General features: G+C 42.4%; 1 pseudogene; it reads right to left on the bottom strand.

The window, feature by feature from the left end:
• Positions 1-1077: 1077 nt before the first annotated feature.
• On the bottom strand, positions 1078-2404 carry LOC147422650 (11-beta-hydroxysteroid dehydrogenase-like; annotated as a pseudogene).
• Between the last annotated feature and the right edge of the window lie 22898 nt (positions 2405-25302).

Here is a 25302-nt window from a genome sequence, read left to right as displayed (position 1 = left end):
CCCTTTGCTCTAGCTCTCTCTGGTCCATTTCATGTGTGTCTTGGTGTGAAGTTGCTTGTGTGTGTTGTGTGGTGCATCTTCTTGTTGTCCAAAATCTCTCTGCGTCCTAGTTCGCATACCATAACTAGGTGGTGCCCCTATTTTTGTTTGGGTTTGGCTGTGGGTTTGTTGTTGTTTTTGTGCTTGTGGTTGCCCTAGCCCTAATTGAGTAGCACGGGAGCCTTGAGGGTGTTTAGAGGTCGCTTTTCTTGTTGCTTGCCCCGAACCACCTCAATAAATAATATATATATATATATATATATATATATGTGTGTGTGTGTGTGTGTGTGTATGTATGTGTGTATATATATATAAATACACACTATATATATATATATATATAGTGTGTATTTGTATATATATATACACATATACATACACACACACACACACACATATATGTCATATACATATATATGTAAGAGAGAGAGAGAGAGAGAGAGAGCTCTTGTCTAATTCACACAATTTCCACAAGTGAAAGGTACAACATTGCTTCTCTTGTTTAATTCACACCATTTGCAGGGTAAATCAATCAAGGCATACTAGTTTAATTTTCACTGGCATCGCCTTTCAGTGGAAAGGGAGGGAAGGGGTTCGCCGAGACAGGGAGAGTATACCGAGGGAGTTCAGCCTACAACGGAGTACCTCTCTCTCTCTCTCTCTCTCTCTCACACACACACACAACACCACACACACACACACACACCCAAAAAAAAGTGAGTACAATGAGAAAGAGTATTGCCTTTTCTCACTCTCTGGCTAGAGAAATAATAAAATCAAGGAGCTGATCATACACTCAAAAACTAAACCTATCAACAAAGTTTTCCCACAGACAAGCCCATTGCTACAAAGAGTAGCTCTTATACTCAAAATTCATTTCACCTTATGAAAGTCACAAAACACCCACCACATAGCAGGGAATCTAAACTTGTCTACATTCACTAGGCTACATCTGCAATCTAGCAAATAATCAACTCAATAGTCAATAATATGCTAGAGCAGATCATTCTTGCTCTAATTACTATCAAAGTCTTTGATCTAACTCTGAATCGAAGGCGGGTAGAGTTCTTTTTTTCGCCCGTTGCATCTAAAATTGCCTTGCTATACAGCTTGCCTTGTGACGACGTCTTTTCGACGTAGAGAAACCGATACATCCAGTCTATGAGCTCGGGTGCAAATACTCTGTACAAGATGAAGACATTGAACCATGCTGTACTTGCACATATCTCTTCCCTTTCAAAGCTCCCAACACCATGGCCTTCGCACAATTCTCTGCATACTCTACTGGCCAGGGCCAACTTGAATCTGTGAAACGAATAAGCAAGCATAAGCTAACAATGCTCTCTTTGAGCTGACAACTTTCATGACCAAATGCATCAAAATTGAGCACTCGTATTCGACCCCAATTTACAGCAATCATGGCAACAAGCTGAAACTATGCAGAAACAAATGCTCAATCTTACGTCTCGTTGCTCATCATCCACCACAAGCCTCCCCTCGCGAGTCATGAATTTTCCTTTGGTCATTTCGCTTTCAATGTATCCAGGGTAACAATGGTGATGCCCACTGCAGGCTCAATCTCTATTCTTAGGGTCTCATAGAAGTTGTATATACCCGCTTTGGCGGCCTGAAAGATTAATGCACAATAATAGATTAATTTGTAAGTGCATTGGTTATGTCCACCAATGCAAATGTCGAAAAATGCAGGTATATTTGAATGCTATTTAAGGTCCGTTATTGCTTACATTGTAGATGCTCATTCTTGGTACCGGCAACCAAGCTACCACAGAGGCATTAACGATAATCTTTCCCTCTAGTTCGTCGAAGGTGAGGCAGTGCATATAGCGTAGGTAAATCTGAACCCAGAACGTTATGCCCTGCAAGCAATAAATTATATTACCAATACTCAAATGTGGACTCAAATCAGTAAATAAGGATAAATTTCGATTAGCAAGTTTCTTATTAATCCAGATTAATAGTATACCATGACAGATTGAACAAGGAAAGGTCCGGGGCCTCTTCGAAAAGGAAGCTGTAGATATGCCAGCATTGTTTACCAGATGATCCACTGCAAAGAGGTTTTAATTACAAGCTTGAGCTGACTATGTATGAAGTAAAAATTAGCTAATCGAGCTTATTATCACTGTATGTACTTGCGGCATATTGAAATTACAAGAGGACCCACAATTGCCCAAACCGCTTGATTGTTTCATCGACAACCCGCTTGCAGTCCCCTTCCTTGGCAACATCTCCTGTGATAACATGTGTAATGCATTGCCCCTAGCTTGCTTGCTCTTTCCGCCACTGCCCTTAGCCTCTCTGCCCTTCGAGCAACAAGCACCAGAATAGCGCCGCATCGTGCATATTGATAGCTACTTGCTGCATGGAAGTGAAACAGCACATATAATCAGCGCTTTCACAACGACAGTACCAAGCGCGATGGACACGACACAGACAAGATCCATCAATTTGTGAGTTACCTCTCCAATGCCTGAGGAAGCTCCAGTAATGAGAACAACTTTTGCCTCACACATTTTCCTTGAAGATGACCGTGAGAACGCTTCTGAGGAAGCGCAGAAATAGACCGTAGGCAAGCAGAGAAGCAGGATGAACAGGCCTGTGGGAGGATGGCGAGGTCAAGGAAGATTAAACAGGTCCATTGCAATATTATGTGCCTCAATTAGTGCGCGCGTGGGTTTGTGTGTGTGTGTGCGCGCGCGCGCGCGCGTGAGAGAGAGAGAGAGAGAGAGCTCTGATGTTTATAAACTTCACGTTTTGACGTCGTAGCACTAGCGCAGAATAAAGTGTGTGCGCGTGTGCGTTTGCGCGCTCTTTCCTGGTCTGAGTTGTAATGCTATCACGTGGTCTGCATGCAACTTCTGTTACCGTCACTACGGTAAGGCAGGGTCTATGGAGAGGAAATTTGCTAGCATGGCCATAGGGACTTCTGCCAATGAGAGTGGAAATTTGCTAGCATGGCCATAGGGACTTGTGCCAAATGGGAGTTGCTAAGCAAGGGTGTGTTTTTTAGGTGGAGGGCATGCAAGGATTGCTATTTACTTGGTGAGCCAAAGCTCCTTTTTTCAGCTAACGCCAAGGTATTGAGCCACTTGGATCAACTTGACCATAGGATCGATATCTTTATCAAGATCGAATATCAACACTTACGCAGGTCCGGATTTCGCTCAGCTTTCAACGCTGCAGACAATCTTGTCAGATAATTCAAGCCAAGCAGGTGCCGCCGATCAATATGACGCCCAAGAAACTCTAATCAGACGGGGCTATCAAAACATATGATTGTGTGGGCCGGAAGGCAAAGCGTTAGTGGAAGAGGAGTGCCGCGCCCCAAGAGCCGGCCATTAAGGAAGTGTAGGGCAGGGCCGGCCGGGCCGCCAGCCACACGGAGCGTGCAGCCAGAGAGAAGGGACAATGTGCAGGGCAAGAGATGAGGGTGCTTGTGTGTGCCGCCAAGAAGTGTGTGAGGGTTGGAGGTCGAGCGGGTGGTGCATAGGTTTTTTTGTGCTCGAGACAGCCACTATAGGGCAAGACGGACTACACCTACAATTCCAAGAAGCTTCACACAACCAAGGTGAAGCTTTCAGAGTCAAGTTTGATGCAGCTCGGGTTGACAGCTGTCTCGTCGTCAAGGGATCTTCCTGACATGCTAAAATGCTTCCCAGAAGCAGTAGGTTTGCAAGAGATATGCAGCAGGTCCCCATGCCTAATTCTCAAGATTCACACCAATTCTTTTCGGCGCAGTTTGCCTGTGCACCAGTAAGCCAGGCAGAACTGGAAGGGAGTACCAAAGACCTTTCAAACCCTGGTTCTATTTTGTAGATCATCAAGCTGGAGGACTTCGAATGCTTGCCGACATGATGAGCATTCTCGAGGATCATATATTTCGTGCGATCAACCAATGGTAGAGGTCTGTTCTGGTGCTACTGAAACAGATGATAATCAGATTTCAATCGATGATCAATTGGCCTAGTCTAGAGTCGAACCACCAAAACTCATTGCCTTTGAAGGCCCATTCAACACATTTTTCTGCTGATGCTATCAGGGTGTTGGCGATGCAGACGGAAGAGGTCAAAGAAATGGAAAGAATAACGTCAAAGTGGACATGAGGGCAGAAACGCTTAGCATGATCGATCACAACCGAAGCATATGATGGTTATCCTTAAGTAATTACGCCAGCGGCTTCAGTGCTAGCTGATTGTGCTTTTCGCAGAGAGTATGAGGGATTAGTGGCAGACATCTCAATGTCAAGGGAAAGGCATTGGGGAATATTGCCACTAGTACAAGTCATGGTCTGATGAGCTGTTGACTTTAGTCACACTCCTCATCCAACTCTGTTGATAGCCTATCTGAAAATTTGATGAGGCAAGCGATTCAGAATGATCTGCAAACAAACAGGACCAATTAAACGCAGAATATGGTGTATGTGGAGTTTGTTAATGTGTAGCTCCTTGCGCCTTGTAAAGAGATTCTCTTTCTAAATCGTGTATATGGTCAATATTGTGACCTGTAAAGAGATTCTCTTTCTAAATCGTGTATATGGTCAATATTGTGACTTGTAAAGAGATTCTCTTTCTAAATCGCAGGCGCCGGCCAATGCGGCGGCAGTTTACTGCAACGTAGGGAATGCTGGTGGTGTGGATTTGAATGCATAGCAATTACTGCTTCGGAGCTCCCTTCTTACCAATAACCTCGATTCGGTAGCGGATTCTATGAGCAAAGGTCAGCAGCTACATCGGATCAAGTTCAGATGTTGCAAATGCAGACATCAATTTGGTATCAATACATAACGCAGGTTAGTCAACAAGGAGGCAAGAAGACATAATTGCTGACCGAAGTAGCTTGAGAGAGAGAGAGAGAGAGAGAGAGAGAGAGAGAGAGAGAGAGAAGGTAATATTGATCAATAGGACATAGATCATAAAGTTACATCTGCATGTTTTGTGTATGGCAGGGAGGACATATATTCACAACACTGCACGTTCCAATTGCCTCAAGCGCGACTCCAACTCGACAACATTGCAAGGTCCGTTATCTGCATCCAATTTTTCATGCGCATGCATTTGCTTGGCGCAACACATAAACGCTACGGGGCAGGGCACGGCTTCCGTTTCTTATAATTTTTTTGGAGAGACCACAGTGCCAGCTCTCCACCATACTTTTGTATGGCACCTCTGTATGACGTGCACAATATTATACTTATCACTTTCAGTTTCTGTCGTTTCATTGCAAGATGATATGTTTAACTATTCACATTGCTTTTTTGTAGCTTGACTCACATATCAGCGTGTAGATTGAACAATCAAAAAGCAGGAGTACAACATTGCAGGTCAGTAAAGCACCTCATTTTTTGTTGCAATTCATTCACGCTTTATCTACTACATGTTTTAGAATTTTTCGCATTACTTCCTTTGCTTTGGTTTATTTGGATCTCATTTTTAGAACTATACACTCAATGCTGATCAACATTTGTACGTAAGTTACACACGCAACTTTTGCATACAATTACTTGTCAAATGTATGTGATGCATTACAGTAGTGAATACACAAGTAGTGAATGCATGTGATGTATAACAGTAGTGAATTCACCTTGTACATCTTTACTTTAGCTCTAAATAATTTATACCATACTAGGTGTCTAAATAATTGATCCATACTATATATGTCTTCATTTCTCTCGTACTAGGTGTCGTTATAAATTCTCAAGACTCAGAAGATTACAATCCAAGCGTCAATAAGCTAAAGAGCAAACTGCAGCCAACTTGAAACTAGCTTACCGTCCATATGCTAGGTCATAGTTTCAAATTACTGCATTGTATAAACATTGAGCATGCAATGTGACATCTTCACTCACAATCTAGAAATATGTCTCTGTGCGTGACAGCATACTCACATATATAGCGATAAACGAGTTCGATAGATAAATGAAATAGAAACTCATGTTGCTCTCACTTCTGTATTATTGTTGGCCGCTTTGTCATATGATGAAAACAACAAGGTTTAACATCATTGTATCTATAGTCCCTTCAACAAAAAATGCGTTCTCTTGCTGATGATCTTGCTCAACTGCCCCCCCAGTTTGTAGTCACGCACGAGAGCTTTGTAAGAACAATGTCATATCACAAGCCCGTTCTACTGCTTGCATGCAACTTTGTACAAGATGTCATGCTCTATAAGACATGCAACGGACCCTGACTTACTTCAGTTCCTCGATCACCAGAAGAAAACTAGTCGGTAGATGAATCAATTGTACCTTGGATGCATGTATTATAGATGAAGCGCATGTGCGTGACTACATCAACAACTCTACTACTATAGTCCAACGCACATGTCGGACGTCCAACACTATAACAACCTTGCATTGAATAAATTTTCCAATCAAATTGACATTACAAAACTTGAAATGAAGACGAAGGCGGGTAACATACATGTCTTTCAATAGTGGCTCCTAAATCCTAAGTTCAATGAGCTGGATTCAATTGCAATTTGCGTACATTGCATGATCATTGACAATATCGACTTGACAATTATCGACACGGCAAATGGTCCAACATGCATTGTCGATGCCATAACACAGAAACACAGAAGGTGAAGTTACATGTCTCATTGTCCCATTCATTGTATTGGGAATAACTACAAAAGAACAAAGGCAAAATAAACAACTATAAAAGAAGAAAGGTAAAACACACTCGAAATTCACCTTCAAAAATGCGAGCCGACGTGTTGCGCTATCAACCATTCAATGAAAAATATTTTTTTTAAAATACTTTCCGTTTTCAAGAATTTATATGTATCATGTATACTAGAAAAAAACATTCATTTGTAGACATAGTAGTACAACCTTGGTAATTGGATATAATCTCATTGTAACCACCCTATAATTCTCTAATAATTGATGCGCTTAACTTTGTCTCCTCCCATGAACATTGAGGCATTTTTCAAGTGTATATCCCTTTCAATCAATGCTATCCTTCCTAAATTATTCTTCCTCTTGTTCCCTTTAGTGCTAGCTGCCAAAAGTCAATTTGCATATGTCTTGTTATATTCTATAGATGTTATATAGCAATGCCCACCAAGCCCTCTCTCTCTCTCTCTCTCACTCTCTCTCTCTCTCTCACACACATCTCACTCACTCATAGATATAAACCTAATACAGGCTCATGACTTGATGGAAAGCTATCAAGCAGTATTGGAGGAACAAAAGCCTACGTTTTTTCCAATTCACATTTTTGCCAAATCATGAACTATACACAGGCTGAGCAAACTCAAGAAGTCCCATGATGTCCTCCTCTTGGCCTACTTGTAGCTGGTCTACTACTACTTCAGCAGCATCGATTGAGACAACCCTATCCTCAAGTGGAGCCACAATTGGCAACATCATGATAAAGCCATCAGACAAGGCCATGGCTTGGTGGATCAACAAAGAAGCATGGATTAAGCAAGTGAATGTGTCATAATAATCAATATCTAATTCTCCTAAATGATTTTCTCATATTAAACTGATCATTTAATGTGGGGAAGTGCTAGGGGAGAAAAAGCTAGAATATTGGTTAAGCTAGCAGACCGGCCACAGTAGGATTCAAAGGAGGGAAAAATAGGGATCCAAAGGGGGGGCCATCTGCAAAAGAGCCATGTGCAACAATGGACTAAAAAGACCCTAAGGTTCAGCCCATTAAGACTTCCAAAATGCTAAGGTTCCAAAATTCAAAGGTTGTGTCCAAAGGTCAACCCTAGGAAAAATTGGATGCTTTGAGTGTGCCCTAAAAGTCTTACCACATCCCTACATGGGAGGGGCGAGCCCCAAAGGTAGGGGATGAGAGAGAAAGACACACACACACACACACACAAAAGGGGGGCTCCCTTTACACAAAGGGAATGAGGGACACATGTCAGCTCCCTAGCCTAGATGCCCACAAGGTGTGCCCAATTCCTATTGGAAGACCCTTGAAGTGGACCAATGAGAATTAAGATCGAGTAAATTAGTTTAAATTAATTAAAAACATTTAATAAAAGAAAACCAATGAGAATTAAGAGTCTCCTAGAAGACTATTGGGCAGTCTCCCAAAGGGTCCAATGAGCATTCAGAAGCCCCATGGCTTGCCTTATTCCTATTGGCCAGGAGGCAAAGGGGTCCAATGAGAGTTTAGTTTAATTATTTAATTACCTAAAGCTCTCACAAAAGGGGAAAGGGGGACACATGTCAGAAGGCTATCACTTATGCTGCTTAATACCCATTGGCTTGACTTGGGGAGGTCCAATGAGGCAACAGCCAGACCAAATTAGCAACAAGGGCTCGCCCAAGAGAGAGAGGGGGCTGATTTTTGCAAGGCATTATCACACACACACTCTCATGTGTGAAGAAAGAGAAGACTATCTCTCCCCAAGCTTTAATGGAGAGCTCATCACCTACTCCAAGCTTGTGAGATAGAAGCCTACATCAACACTCTCTTGGCATGTGGATGCAAATCCAACCAAGAGCCAAGCTTCAATGCATGCTCATCTCCTCTACCAAGCTAATTACTAAGCTAAGCTATGCTACATATGAGTGATTATGTGAGGAGATGTACATCTTTCTCGTAAGATACTCCTTCTTCCTCTCAATCTACTCTCATACCCTGCTAGCTCTCACCATCTTCGAAGGTGTGTGAGGTCTTGGGTCTGAGAACGGGGATAATTCAAGTTGTGTTTGATTAAGTGTTTTGCTTAGTGCATGAAGCTTCCATCTTCATTGCACTAGCTAGTCTTGAAGGAACACAAAGAATTGTATTGTACAATGTCTCTCTTGATGGGAGAAACCATAATACAAAGCCTTTTGGAGGGGGACCGGCTCCATGCAAATCCGGTCCTCAACTGTTGTCAATAGCTTAATTTCTCTCTCTTTTGAAAGTATTGTTGATGCTATCTAACTAGGTGTTATGCTTTTTGTTGCTCTCTCCCACCCAAGCACTCTTGTAATTCTCATTAGGAATCTATTCTAATGAAATGCCCACTATGTTCATGCTAATTTCCGCTACACATAAGTTATTAGGCCATTAAATGTTACATTGGTATCAGAGCTCAAGGTTTCTCTTTTCTTGCTCAAGAAGGGAGGTCCTCAAGCTAGCTACAAATGGTTGGTATTATTAATTGCCTGTGAGTAAGTAGAATAGGGATTTTTCAGCCTTGCAGTGCGCCTGCCTTCGTGCAGTTAACGTGGCATCACCGTCGAGAGCTATGGTCTTAATAGTGGAGTCCTATGGGGCTTGCCTACGGCTTAACCACTATTGAGCTATTAGAAGCTTGACAGGAGCCGGTGCTGTTTTGGTGTCGAAAGACCCTCTCTTCTATTCCTTGCAATTAATGGTATTCGAGCCGCGGGTATAGTAGCTTGAGTGATTTTTCTAAAGGGGTAAAGAGGAGTAGCAACTAGGGCTTGAAGTGCCAAAGTACACCTAAAAGTTTTAGAATGGCTGACAATAGTAAAGAGAGTGAAATTAATGTTGATAACTTTGATTTTGCTCATGAGCAAGCTACTAATGATGCTTCAATGCTTGTTTCTAGGCTTCAACAAGCCATGGGCAATCCATCTCTCCAAAGTGAAGTGCAATGGCAGCTCCGTGCTCACGGGATTCTCCAAGCTCATCACCATGACGAGAGAACACCTAGGAAGCCTCCTTGTGAGACTACCAAAAGAGGTCTCTCTCCAATTCAGGAAGAAGAAGAGAATCCATATGAAGGGCTCAAGAATTTACTTCTTGATGATGCATTTCCTTCCCAAAGGAGAACTCAAGAGCCTCCACCGAAGGAACGAGAAAGAAGAGAGTCTCCCGCCACCTCGGCGGAGATGGCTCCACGAAGACGGCGGGCTAAACGCTCTCCATCACCACCAAAGCGGAGAAGACCATCACACTCTTCTCCACGCCATAATTCAAAGAGGGATGATAAAAAGCAAGAGAAGAAAAAGGCGAGAAAGAGGACACCCTCTTCTCCATCTTCTTCATCCTCTTCCTCTTATGAAAGCTATGGTGAAGACGACAAAGATCAAGACAAGAAAAAGGCGAGAAAGAGGTCACCCTCTTCTCCACCTTCTTCAAATTCTTCACCTTCTGAAGAAAGTGATGGTGCAACCTTTGAACCATCAAAAAGAAGAGGCCATAGGAAATCCTATGCCGCATGGAAGAGGTCGTCCAAGCTGAAGAAATTCAAAGAGGGAGGGAAGAGCATCTCTTTCCTTACCTATGATGGTACCTTTCGTGCTACGGACAAAGTCTTGGCCTTTATCCAACAATTCGATGCGGCGTTTGGAGATGAGGGCTTCACGGAGTCCTCTAAGCTACGCCATGTAGCTATGCACTTTCAAAAGTCCGCCAGACAATGGTGGTCTAGCCTACGAGCCAACGGTGAAGCTCCACGAACATGGAAAGCTTTAAGAGCTTCCATTATGAAGCAGTTTTTGGCCACCGATGCCAAAGACAAAGTACTCACCGAATGGCGAAGCTTAAAGCTCTCTCCCAATGAATCTATCCACAAATATGTAGACAAGTTTTGGGACCTACAACTCAAAGCCACTGTCTTCAAAAGGTTGGATTTTGGAGAGCAAAAGAAAAAATTTTGTGCGGGTTTAACCGAAGAAATGGCGGAGTATGTCAACTCCCAAAGACCACGTACCATATCGGCGGTAATACACCACACTATGGTCGCCTCTCGAATCAATTTCCAAACAGGGGCAAAAAGAAATAATAAGCCCCCGGAAATCAAGTGTTCCAATGAGCCTAAGGGGAAGGACAATGTCCAAAAGTCTCCTAAGGGCAACTCCAACAAAGCTAAAGAGAAGGGAGTTTACAAAGGTAAGAATAAACTCTCTCCTAAAGAGCTTGAGCGTTATCGTAAGGATAACCGGTGTTTCAAGTGCGGCGAACAAGGGCATGCGTACCGCGCTTGTCCCCAAAACAACAACCGCCAAGATCCTCCTAGAGCTTCCTTGGTTGAAATCCAAGAGGAGGAGACTCACCAAACTCACCACAAAGGATCTCCTCTATGCCATGCTTGGGGAAAGGTAAGAGAACATGATGCTTTTATTCTCTTTGACCCTGGTTCTACTCACAATTTTATATCTATGGAGTTAGCCACCAAGCTAGGCATACAATCCTACGAGATGGGAGATGTCCTACCCGTAGACAGTGCCTTCAAGGGGCAAGAAGCTTCAGTCACTCCCTTAATCGGGAAATTGAGGCTTCATGTCCAAGGCTATGTGGACAAAGAGGACTTCTTTATCTCTCCTCTCAAGCATGAGGATGTAATCCTAGGGGCACCATGGTTTGACCGCCTGGCTGCCGATGTTAAATTTCCTGAAAGGAGAATCTCCTTTAAGTTCAGGGAAAAAGACATGTATATAGATGCTAAGGAAATGGGTAACACCATCCCCATTGTACATACACCAGCTTTCAACAAGTCAATAAAGAGCTCTATTTCCGTGTACATGATTTTTGTTAAAGATTCTCAAAATGAACCTAATGCTTTAGCAAAAGAAAATAAAAGCAACCAAAAGGAATTAGAGTTATCCAATTTTCTCAAGGGGTTTCAAGATGTTTTTATTGACGACATCCCTTGTGAGCTACCTCCTAAACGAGGTAATGATGACCATGCAATTGAACTTCTTCCAGGAAGTTCACCGCCTAATAAACCTCCTTATAGAGTTTCTCAAGCTCAACAAGAGGAGATTATGCGGCAAGTGCATGAGTTAGTTGAGAAGGGTATGGTTAGGCTAGCTCATCTCCATTTTGCTCACCTGTGCTATTAGTGCAAAAGAAAGACGGCACATATCGTATGTGTGTCGACTATAGAGCACTAAATAGGATCACTATCAAGAATAGGTTTCCCGTTCCACGGGTAGAAGACCTATTTGATAAGCTACAAGGATCGACCTACTTCAGTAGGGTTGACCTAAAAAGTGGCTATCATCAAATAAGGATAGTTGATCAAGACATTGTAAAGACCGCATTTCGTACTACATTTGGTCTTTACGAATACATTGTCATGCCTTTTGGCTTGACCAATGCACCAGCCACATTCAACCGCTTGATGGAGAAGCTGTTCAGGCCTCATCGAACCTTCACTGGAGTGTTCTTTGATGATATTATCATCTACTCTAATTCATTGGAGGAACACAAGCAACACCTCCAGGTAATATTTCAAGTTTTAAGAGAGAATAAACTTTATGTTAATCGAAAGAAAAGTGAATTTTTCTTGCAAGAGATTCAATATTTAGGTCACATTATCTCTCAAGATGGCATCCAAATGGATCCATCCAAGTTAGAGGTAATAAAAGGATGGCCTAAACCAAGGAATCTTCATGAACTAAGAAGCTTTATAGGTATGTGTGCATACTATAGACGCTTCATAGAAAAGTTCTCACAAATTGCGGGACCATTACATGACCTAACAAAGAAAAGCGTTAGGTATACATGGTCTGCTAAGGAGAACAATGCTTTCGAAAAGCTTAAAGAAAAGCTTATCTCTCAACCTGTGCTTACACTACCGGATCTCTCAAAACCATTTGAGGTCCAATGTGATGCTTGTGGTGATTGCCTTGGGGCTGTTTTGCTCCAAGAAGGGCACGCCATAGGCTATGAGAGTCGAAGGCTCGACCCTGTTGAGCAAGCTCTAGGCATATACGAAAAAGAACTCCTTGCAGTTCTACATGCCTTAGACTCATGGAAGCACTATTTATTGGGGACTCCTTTCATTCTGCGAACGGATCACCAAAGTCTTAAGTACTTCATGACGCAGACCAAGCTCTCCGACAAACAAATGAGGTGGGCAAATTTCCTTTCGCAATTTCATTTTCATATTGCTCACATTGCTGGCAAGCATAATCAAGTAGCCGATGCACTCTCAAGACGACCGAGAGTGAATGCGGTTTCCATAGCAACTCACAATGATCTATCTTCAATGATAGATGAGTATGCTATTGATCCCGATTTTAGAGATGTGATTTCAGCCCTTGCATTAGGGAAGAAAGAAGAACCATTTACTTTACAAGATGGTTATCTTCTCTATGGCAATAGACTATGCGTTACTAACTCACTACGTGAGAAAGTAATGTATGAATCTCATGCTCCCCCATATGCGGGGCATAGAGGGATTCAGTCTACCCTAAAGGGAATTGAAACATATTTCTATTGGCCTACCATGAAAGTGAACATACACGAGTATGTTTCCAAATGTGTGGTATGTCAAAAGACAAAATTTGATAGAGGGAAGCAACTTGGATTGCTTCAACCCTTGCCAATCCCTAATTCACCGTGGGAGAGCATATCCATGGATTTTATCTTTGGATTGCCTAAGTCTATCCATGGGAATACGGGAATATGGACGATAGTAGACAGGTTTAGTAAACAAGCTCATTTTATACCTGTCAAAAAGACTATCAAAGCCCATCAAATGGCAACCCTCTTCATTTCACAAATTTTCAAGTACCATGGCTTGCCAATGTCCATAGTGTCGGATAGAGATCCTAGAATGACCAGTAATTTCTGGAAGGGTCTCTTTGAGAATTTAGGAACAAGGCTAAACTTCTCTTCGGCCTATCATCCACAAACGGATGGCCAAAGTGAAATAGCTAACCTAACCATTCTCGATCTACTAAAAGCCTATGTAACGGAAGTAGATCAAAGATCCCAATGGGAGAAGTACTTACCCTTAGTGGAGTATGCTTACAATAACACTGTACATACTTCCACGAGAAAAGCACCTTTCGAGGTAATTGAGGGAAGATCAAAAAGTCCCTTGCTACTTAAGGTACATGGGAAGATCTTCGCTGCAGATGAGTATAGCCGAGACCTACAAGAATCTTTCCAAAAGATTAAGGATGCTATCTCTATCTCACAGCAAAGGCAAAAGGCTGCTGCTGACAAGCACAGAAGAGCCCAAGCCTTTAAAGAAAACGATTGGGTCTTGTTAAAGTTTCCCAAGGCTCGATTAAGGCACACAACGGGCAAGAATCCTACGGGCACACAAAAGTACTATGCTAAACTAGCAAAAAGGTACTATGGTCCCTTTCAGATTCTTAGGCCAATCAATGAGATGGCCTATCAACTCAAGTTGCCCAATCATTGGCTCATACACAATGCTTTCCATGTGAGCCTATTAAAGCCTTACAAAGGAGAGCCACCTCAAGAACCAACTATTGAAGACCCACCGGAGATCGAGGACCAAGAGGAGGTGCTGCAGCCCGAGTCCATTCTCCGACATGAAGACAAGGTATTAAGAGGCGGTAAGACTATCCGACGATATCTTATTAAGTTTAAGAATTATCCTTTTGAAGATGCTAGATGGATGCAAGGCATACAATTAAAGGATAACCTAAACCTTGTCAATGCTTACAATGCTTCCCAAGAGTAAGCAAATGTAAAAAATGAACAAAATTTTTGTCTTATAAGACTCTCTTTTTCTTTATTTGTGCACAAAAATGAAGTAGTATGCATGCTTAGATCAAGTTTGTGGAGACGACGTCTCCCAAACACCAAGTAGAGCTTGTCACTCTACTATGGAAGACTGATAGGACTAATGTGCAGACATGCTTGCGGCAGCCTCAGGCTCTCAAGCGCCAAATGGACTAGTCATCCATTATGGAATGATGTCGTAGGGTAACATAGGGATCCTCTACCCGCTAAGAAAAGGACTCATGAATATGCTTTATCTTCTCTACACCATAGTCGAGGACGACTATGATTTCAAGAGAGAGGTAATGTCATAATAATCAATATCTAATTCTCCTAAATGATTTTCTCATATTAAACTGATCATTTAATGTGGGGAAGTGCCAGGGGAGAAAAAGCTAGAATATTGGTTAAGCTAGCAGACCGGCCACAGTAGGGATCCAAAGGAGGGAAAATAGGGATCCAAAGGGGGGGCCATCTGCAAAAGAGCCATGTGCAACAATGGGCTAAAAAGACCCTAAGGTTCAGCCCATTAAGACTTCCAAAATGCTAAGGTTCCAAAATTCAAAGGTTGTGTCCAAAGGTCAACCCTAGGAGAAATTGGATGCTTTGTGTGTGCCCTAAAAGTCTTTCACATCCCTACATTGGAGGGGGCGAGCCCCAAAGGTAGGGGATGAGAGAGAAAGACACACACACACACACACACACACACACACACACACACACACAGGCTCTCTTTACACAAAGGGAATGAGGGACACATGTCAGCTCCCTAGCCCAGATGCCCACAAGGTGTGCCCAATTCCTATTGGAAGACCCTTGAAGTGGACCAATGAGAATTAAGCTAGAGTAAATCTAGTTTAATTAATTTAAAAACATTTAATAAAAGAAACCAATGAGAATTAAGTCTCCTAGAAGACTATTGGGCAGTCTCCCAAGGGTCCCAATGAGCATTCAGAAGCCCCATGGCTTGCCTGATTCCTATTGGCCAGGAGGCAAAGGGGTCCAATGAGAGTTTAGTTTAATTATTTAATTACCTAAAGCTCTCACAAAAGGGAAAGGGGGACACATGTCAGAAGGCTATCACTTATGCTGCTTAATACCATTGGCTTGACTTGGGGAGGTCCAATGAGGCAAAAGCCAGACCAAATTAGCAACAAGGGCTCGCCCAAGAGAGAGAGGGGGCTGATTTTTGCAAGGCATTATCACACACACACACTCACACAATGACATGTGTGAAGAAAGAGAAGACTATCTCCTCCCAAGCTTTAATGGAGAGCTCATCACCTACTCCAAGCTTGTGAGATAGAAGCCTACATCAACACTCTCTTGGCATGTGGATGCAAATCCAACCAAGAGCCAAGCTTCAATGCATGCTCATCTCCTCTACCAAGCTAATTACTAAGCTAAGCTATGCTACATATGAGTGATTATGTGAGGAGATGTACATCTTTCTCGTAAGATACTCCTTCTTCCTCTCAATCTACTCTCATACCCTGCTAGCTCTCACCATCTTCGAAGGTGTGTGAGGTCTTGGGTCTGAGAACGGGGATAATTCAAGTTGTGTTTGATTAAGTGTTTTGCTTAGTGCATGAAGCTTCCATCTTCATTGCACTAGCTAGTCTTGAAGGAACACAAAGAATTGTATTGTACAATGTCTCTCTTGATGGGAGAAACCATAATACAAAGCCTTTTGGAGGGGGGACCGGCTCCATGCAAATCCGGTCCTCAACTGTTGTCAATAGCTTAATTTCTCTCTCTTTTGAAAGTATTGTCGATGCTATCTAACTAGGTGTTATGCTTTTTGTTGCTCTCTCCACCCAAGCACTCTTGTAATTCTCATTAGGAATCTATTCTAATGAAATGCCCACTATGTTCATGCTAATTTCCGCTACACATAAGTTATTAGGCCATTAAATGTTACAAGGTGCAAGGATACATGTGTCATCGATGGGGTAGCATTCAACGAAAAGATGCACACAAGCGACGAGATCGAAAATCCAAAGGCGCGATGTGTGATTCAAGGTGGTGGTCCAACACTTTGAAGAATTTGATAAGGTGATTATCAAAGTCCAAGGTACTCATGAGGGACATGTACCTAGCTCTCGTGCAGACCTTTATCACCTTCCAGTGCATCCATTTGTAATTGCATGTTGCACAAAGGACATGTTTGATATAGGCACTTGCCGGCATGCATGTTGCAAAAATATCAAAGTCAAAGGAACCCTTCACATGGATCATGCATCTACACTTGATCGTGTGATCTATCGGTTCTTCATGATACCAAAGAAGTGTGAATGTTGCTACACCCGGATGCACACACAAGGTATTTCACTCTCTCCCAAAGCATCTCAAGGGTTGAATCGTATCGTTTTACAAGTAATTCTTTGCAGATCTATATTATGTTGCATCTTGTGGCCTTACTGTAGGAGAACATGCAGAGCATGATTGGACTGCAATGCTTACGAAAGCTCTTCGCTTACAAGATTCGAAGAAGGTACCATTGAGAGCTCAACTTCTGGTCACATTTTGCATGCTTTTTTGTTCATGGGCATGCGCTTGCTTGTAGGTCATATTTGTCCAACCATACAACCCGAGGGTAGATGATGAATTGAAGAGACCGTTTATTCTTGTCATTCAAGATGAGGACATGCTTGAAATTGCTATTCGTTTCTCTCATCATAACTCTTGGGCAGTGGATAGCACATTCAAAAAAAATGTCTTTGGGTTACCACTTTATGCTGCAGTCTTGCTCAACCAAATTGGTGTAGGGATGCCAATATGGCTGATGTTATGCACGAGCGATGTTGGCACTAATCACGAAAAATTGGCTTTGGAGTTGACCTTCAAGCTGGTCTTTGCAAGGCTATGCAAAATTCGTCCTGCAGCTATTTTCATTGACAAGAATCAGCAAGAGCTGGAAGCAATTCTTAAGGTGGTCAATGTGGATCCTCATTGCTGGAGAGAAGATGAAGCCGACAACCCAAAACAAGATGCATGCCATGTGTTACTATGCTGGTTCCATGTCAAGAAGGCATGGGTGGAGAACTTATTGCCGTAGGTATGCAGTTGTTGTAGTTGCTGCATAGCTTTCCGTTCCTTTGGTGTGTCAAGGGCTGCTATCAATATTAATAACCAACTTGTTGAAATCATTTCATAGGTCCCTAAGGACAAGCAAGCTGATCTCTATAATCACTTATCAAATCTAGTGCAAGCACCAACTGAGGAGATTTTTAATCTGGGATATAGACAGTTGTTGGATACATATTCAATGCATGAAAATATCCAGCTTTACGTGACAAACGGTTGGTGTGGCAGCACATGCATGTGGCGAACAGGTGGCCAAAGTTTGGGCGTCTATTTGTACATGGGAATGTGGACACTACAAACCTGTTTGAACGATTATGGAAATATATATCAAGTATACTTTGCTTGATGCGAAGATAAATAGATCGGTACTTGTCCTTTTGAATGCGTTTGTGGGTGATTTATTGCATAAAACCTACATCGGAGGAACCTTGCTTGAGTTCTTTAAGAAAAATTGTATATGCCAACTCCTAAGTTCTTTGTTTTTAAACTTGTGGCAGCTAATTCTGGGCATTTTAATCGAGTTGGGTCAAGCAAGAAGCACACATCCAAATTAGCAGGTGGTGAGGCGATTCTGAAAAGTTTTGAGGCTGATCCTACCACCCTTCAAGTGATAGAGGAAAGCACTTTTCTGTTCAAAAATATTCTTAGCATGTCATCTCCTTCCCAATGGTATCATGTGAGCGTCCAATCTAGCTATTGTGATTGTCCGTATTGGGGTTCAGAATGCAAGCATCAGTACGAAATCCAACTAATAGTTCAAAAGTGAAGTGCGCGAGCGGGAGAGTGTGTGAGTGTGTGTGCAACGATGGAGAAGAGAGGAGAAGAGGAGACCTTGTGTTTGCAGGGGCTAAAACTCACTCTCTACATGTGAGCCCCCTTATTCTATTATGTACATAATGAATAAGTATAGTGGGCGGGCACCTGGCCTAGCCGGCCACATGGGGCTTTACCCCAACAACCTCCCACGTAAAGGCCAATGTGACCATGAGAGAGAAAAGAAAATCGTGCAAAACCTGTACAAGGCCATCACAAGTATGACCTCAGCCAACGCCCACTGGCTCACTGAATCTGTGTGCATCCAGCTCTAATTGTAGAGGAAGTATAGAGCAATCGACACCATACTCCTCACCAAAGCCGCACACATCCTGCAGGTATCTCACCATACGCTGCAAAGTACACCTATGCTCAAGGCCAACATCAGTCACTGCACGACTAACTGCTCCACTGCAAATGCAATGTCGGGTCTTGAGATGAGTATCTCGTACATGAGACTCCCGAATGATGATGCAGTCCTAGCAATATCTGCCAATTTGACCATCTCAGTCAAATCTGGCTCAGAACTCCACTCATGGAAATCACCTTGACACCCGAACTCCGATCCCTAGAATCCATCCTCGTGTCCATCGTATGTCACATGCGCACCAAGATCATCTGTCTGTCCTGAACCCTATGTGGTAAGAGCAATGTCTAGCTCTAACTCACATACATCAGAAGCCTCTGGCCTAAGCATATCCATGAATGACTGAATCATGGTTGAATCCTCAGCACTTAAGCCATCTATATCCGTCATCGTATCCACAAATGACATGCCCTGTTGCACAACTATCTGCACAACTAGCTCAACATGCTCACAAACTGGAGGATCATGCAACCTATTCGCAAAGGAGACATGCCTCATCTCTCTGCATGGCTGTGTACTCACGAAAATTGTGCCATCTCGCACGTGACGTACTCGCATCGCATGAATCATGCCAACACTAGCACCTCTAGCTATGACTAGTTGTCCACGATGCAATCGGAAACTATGCTCATCTAGCACTACCTGGCATCCACTGTCTCGTAAGTGACTCATAGAGATCAAGCTCTGTGTCAAACCTGGCACATGGCGTACATCTCGCAACACATATGATGCACCACTCGGAAACGATAGTCTGACATCTCTTGCACCAACTATGTCATGCACTGAACCATCATCTAGACACACAATCATATCCACTAGCATATGCTAAACCACTCACGACTCGGTGTGACGTGAAACCTAGCACTCACATCTAGTATCCAATGTGAAGGTAATGTATCGTCAAAAACCGACATAAGAAAGTCAAGAGTAAACATGGAAGCAAAGTCGACATCTCCGTCATGCGTAGCCACAGACGCTACATCTGCTCCCACATCATCCAAAGTGATAGCATCCCTCCTGTGCTATCTCATGAGCTGTCTCATCTGCCGAAAACAACGCCTACGTACATGCCCTGTATGACCACAATGCCAACACACAACATCTCTATGTCTGCAAGATCGTCCTTTGACTGTAGGCATCTCTCTAGACTCATTTGTGCCAAAAGCATTGCACACTCTTTGCCATAACTCTCTAGTTGTACATGCATCCAAACCAATGCAATAGACAGACTCACCAAGGTGTAACATGATCGTCGAACGTGCAAGCTCATCCAAGTCCTCCCACTCATTGTCAGTCATTGACTCTGGCCTAGCATCCATGCCCTGTAGTGGCAACACTTGGCCCAACTGAGTCAATGCATCATGCATACCTTCTTTCCAATGCTCAAAGTTTTACCCATCAAACTTTGTATGGAAAAGCACAAACCCTGACAATGATGTACATGCCAAATCCATGGTGATAACCTCTAACAAGACCAAGCACAAGTCGATCAACTGACAATAGCCAAAGCTTGACTAACTCATACACCAAGTACTGTCAAAATACAACATAAGCTAGCATAAGCTGTCTAAGAGAAGTATCATCAAATATGGCAATCAATGTAACGAAACAAAGTGAGAAAAACCGCTCAAATGATGCCAAAACACCCGCTCTAATCCAAGAGCACTATGTGGTAATCGATGAAACTATCATCAACAATCTCCCTCCTGAAGAGATTACCACATGTATGTCAAATGACATAATCCGGTGAGCAAACACTCTCACAATGCGATGCCAAAACACTATGGCAAAGAAACCACTGAGTGCCAAATGCAATCAAAACACGATTGCAAACCATACGCATAAACAAATAAACTCGCAAGAAAAATTCGGCAGAGTTTTGATAGTATTTGTCTATCTAACTATAATAACCATACATGCCATAAACATGCTCAAAAACATGAGCAAATCATGCATAAAATCCGCACTCAAGTATACATGAGCTGCCCCAAAGTCTCAACTCCTTAAACTTGGAAAACAATCCTGTAATCCGAAACACAAAGTGCATCAACCGCACTCTACAAGCGAAGCATACACTAACATAAACTTGAATGCAAACCAACCAAAATGTGACACAAATTGATGCTCAAAATAGCTGAAAATTAGCCCATATATGCCATTGCAAGGCGAAGAATACCATCCGCCGAAAATCACACACAATGTGCATCCACATGGCAATATAAACGAGTATCAAGCATGTACCAAATGTGTATCAAAGAGCATCCAAATGAGCTGAAAATTTAGCTCACAATCATGCCAAAAATGCTTGCAAAAATCTCTACAAATCTATGCACCACACTTTCCAAAATCTGCTCAATCGCATAAGTCAATGCACATAACCTGTGATGAAACCACTCTCGAACCTTAGAGTCCACAAGAATGCATACATCCACGAACTGTTCTCAATGTGTGCGCATAAATGTGTTGAAAATATCAACCCACGCTCTCTTCACTGAGAGCAAAACATCAATGCACAATACAAGAGAATGACAAATCTCAATCAGAGCTCTCCGAATGTAGCAAATCACCACAATATGCATACATAATCTTCAACTTTTTGAATACCCTGTAGCCTCTCAGCTCATATCTTCCAAACCGCTCAGAATTTGCAAAAAATTCCTTCTGCAAAGTTGTAGCCCACGCGAAAACAGTTTGGCCACTTGGGAATGGACCTAAAATGTGCTGTTTATACAGGTCAAAACAGATTTGTAAAAATTTTTACGTGTGTACCCTAGATGTGCAGGCAATCTGAGTGACGTATCTCAAAATTGGTGAAGATTTTGAGAAAACTTTCTTCTGCAAAGTTGAAGAAGACGAAAAACCGGTCAATCAATGCGAGAATCGGCTTGAATGAAAACGTTTTGGTAGGCCAAAATTGATCTGCAAAAACGTGCTACAGTTTTTGCTTCTTCTCTGTCTGCTTCCTCGTTGAGCTCCAATGGTGCTCCCAATCCCTAAGCTCTGATACCAGTTGAAGTGCGCGAGCGGGAGCGTATGTGAGTGTGTGTGCAACGATGGAGAAGAGAGGAGAAGAGGAGACCTTGTGTTTGCAGGGGCTAAAACTCACTCTCTACATGTGAGCCCCCTTATTCTATTATGTACATAATGAATAAGTATAGTGGGCGGGCACCTAACTAACCGGCCACATGGGGATTTACCCCAACAAAAAGAACTTTCCTCAACTTCTATGTATTTTCCCAGTTCTTGATAGCATACATGCCTTCAACCATGTGGTTCGGGAGGCCAATGCTCAAGCAAGGAAGCAAGATACAATGATGGGGGACCAAGATTGAATGGGGGACCTAGATATGTCAAGCCAGCTACCCACCATGGCTGAGGAAAGTGTAGCCATTATTGATAACCAGATTCTTGGATGCATCTCAGACTTGAAAGGACTTTTACAAAGCTTTGAAGAATAGTTGGGGCAATGTGATAGTGACCTAAAAGTGATCCTCTTTAGTCAGTTGTGCAACTCAAGGGATTGGCTCTCCACTCTGATTGTCCCAAAGCACATCGACTTGCCAGCAACAATAGGCTCAATTAGGCAGATCCAAGCACATGTAACACAAACTCGGCTTGGTCATGGTGTGGCACGAGAACCCGATGGATGTGGAGTTGAAGCTGGGCTGGTCTCAGTTGTCCCTCCAAAGGCCAGGACTACTGGCGTTTTAAGATGCAAACATCAGCAAGGGAGGAGCCGAGTACGCTTCGAAAATAGGTATAAAGTGTTTTGCTTCCATTGTTGTAGCAAAAGTCTTTTGCTTGATCCAAGAGAAAGCCACTCATGACATACATGCCATGCTCTCTTACCCTTGACACTTGAGCAAACCCCAGCTGGTTCAGAGCCTCCTCTTCTAAATTGACATGTTACTCTCTTCAATGATGTCATTCAGAGGGGGCAAGTGGTTAGATGTGTACATGGAGATCTTGGTACAGAGGAGAGTAGGTTTACGATTTGATGTGGGGACGGCTCAATACTTAATGGGGTCCATGCGTCCCAGCAACGAATGGTTCTCATAACATGAGAAGCGAGGCTGCTACCGCTCTTTGCCCTTTGAAAATATTGCTATTGATAACAAAGTAGTACATGCGGTGGTTTACGCAGTCATTGCTAGGCAGTCCTGCTGGATGTTGACAGTTTTTGTCTTCCCTTGTCTTCGGACATGCAAAGATTGCTTACATACCAAATTGGTGGACAACTAACAATGCAGTAATTTTTGGATCACTATTTGGAGCTTTTAATTCCAGGTCGTTTATTGCATTGATGTTTGCATCGATATCTATAGCTTTGGAGGCCTTCTTACATACCAAACTTTTGGGAAAATGAGCAGTGTTGGGTCTAAGGTTGAAGTAGTGGAGATGGGTTTGGAGGTTGCATTGATTTTTGGGTTGATATTTGTATCTTTCAATGCCCGATCACTTATTGCATCGATTTTTGGATCGATACCTATAGCTTTTAAGGCCCGCTTACATACTAAACTTTTGGGAAAATAAATAGTGTTGTGTCTAAGGCTGAAGTAGTGGAGATGGGTTTGGAGGTTGACGGCAAATTGCAATTATTGCATAGATTTTTGGGTTGATATTTGTAGCTTTCAATGCATGATTATGTACCAAACTTTTGGACAAATGAATAGTGTTGTGTCTAAGGCTGTACTTTTGGGCAAATGAATAGTGTTGTTTCTAAGGCTGAAGCAGTGGGGATGGTTTTGGAGGTTGAAGATTAATTTTTGCATAGATTTTTGGGTTGTTATTTGTAGCTTTTAATGCTAGTTCTCTTATTGCATCGATATCTGTAGATTTCAAGGTGTGTGTACCATGCCTGGTCACGTATTGCATCAATTTTAGATCGACATCTCTTAGCTTCGGAGGCCATACCAAACCGTTGGGCAAGTGAGTAGTGTTGTGTCAAATCGATCCATCATGTCTCAATGTCTCATGCATTGAGGAGTCAAGGTTATGTTGGTGACAATAGCCGTAAACAAGTTCGAATCCACCATGGTCAAGTTTCGGTGACCATAGCCAATGACAAGGGCTGACGCCATGCTAGTTGTAATGATTATAACCTATAAATGTGGAGAGTGACCAAAGCCCTAACTCTATCTATTGAGAATACTTGCATAAGAGACTTAAGACTTGAAACAAAGAATGCAAAAACCATAACCATTGACTAGAGAAATGATGATCTTAACCAACATATTGAGACTTAGCAACCTTAGCTAGAAAAATCAAATGTCCTCAAAGATGGCGATGGTCCCAACCTCACTTGCTGAAAACACAACCACATGCTATAACCTTGTTGCATACCAAAGTCCTAACTAACAGATTCAAAGGCCAGGACTTCAACACATTTCAGTTTTACCTTTACAGAATGCATTCACAAACCATAACCTTCAAATCATAACCATAACCAACAAAGCCGGGCACTGTGAATTGAAATAAAAATTTTGAAACCATAGGCAATGACCTTGGTCAAGGCACAGTTCGCGTAATCGCTGACCATATTCGAGACATAATGCTAGAGACAACACAAATGATCATAACCAGCATATGACTAGAAAATTTAAATGGGAGAATAATGAGGCGACAATGGCCATAACTTGTGAGTTCGAATATGGAGACGGTTGCAACCTCACTTGCGGAGAACACAACCACATGCCATAACCAAAAAATTCAAAGGCCAGGACTTCAACACGTTTCAATTTCATCTTTAGAGACTGTATTCGCAAACCATAACCTTCAAAGCATTACCATAACCAACAAAGCCGGGCACTGTGAATTGAAACCACAGGCAATGACCTTGTTCAAGGCACAGTTCGCGTAATCGTTGACCATAGTCGAAACATAATGCTAGAGACAGCACAAATGATCATAACCAGCACATAACTAGAAAATTTAAATGGGCGCATAATGAGGCGACAATGGCCATAACTTGTGAGTTCGAAGATGGAGACGGTTGCAACCTCACTTGTGGAGAACACAACCGTATGCCATAACCAATAGATTCAAAGGGCAGGACTTCAACACATTTCAATTTCACATTTACAGACTGCATTCGCAAACCATAACCTTCAAAGCATAGCCATAACCAACAAAGTCGGGCATTGGAATTGAAATAAAAAGTTTGAAATTCAAGAAATGACCTTGGTCAAGGCACAATTCGCGTAATCGATGACCATATCCGAGATATATTGCTAGAGACCGCACAAATGAGAACTTGCTGAGAACACATTTCAGTTTCACTTTTCAATCGACGACCATATTTCAAACATAATGTATATAACTGACAGCCCGGGAGAAGGAAACCTAAACCATAAAATCCCCAATCAAGATATAATCTGGGATGACATCCCATCATTAAACCATAGCATTTTTAGAGTGAAACCTTTTCAAGATAACGAGTAGACCAGTAAAAGACCAGCAAGGAAAGTATCGATTCAGAAAAAAAATACATATAGCCATAGTCACAAAGCATCTATTACAGCCGAAGACCCAAAATCACCACCGAAAACCAAAAATCACAAG

The sequence above is a fragment of the Adiantum capillus-veneris genome, chromosome 27 (genome assembly GCF_014529385.1).
Source record: "Adiantum capillus-veneris isolate H3 chromosome 27, ASM1452938v2, whole genome shotgun sequence".
NCBI classification, from domain to species: domain Eukaryota; kingdom Viridiplantae; phylum Streptophyta; class Polypodiopsida; order Polypodiales; family Pteridaceae; genus Adiantum; species Adiantum capillus-veneris.
This window is presented reverse-complemented; position numbering and strand designations above follow the sequence as displayed.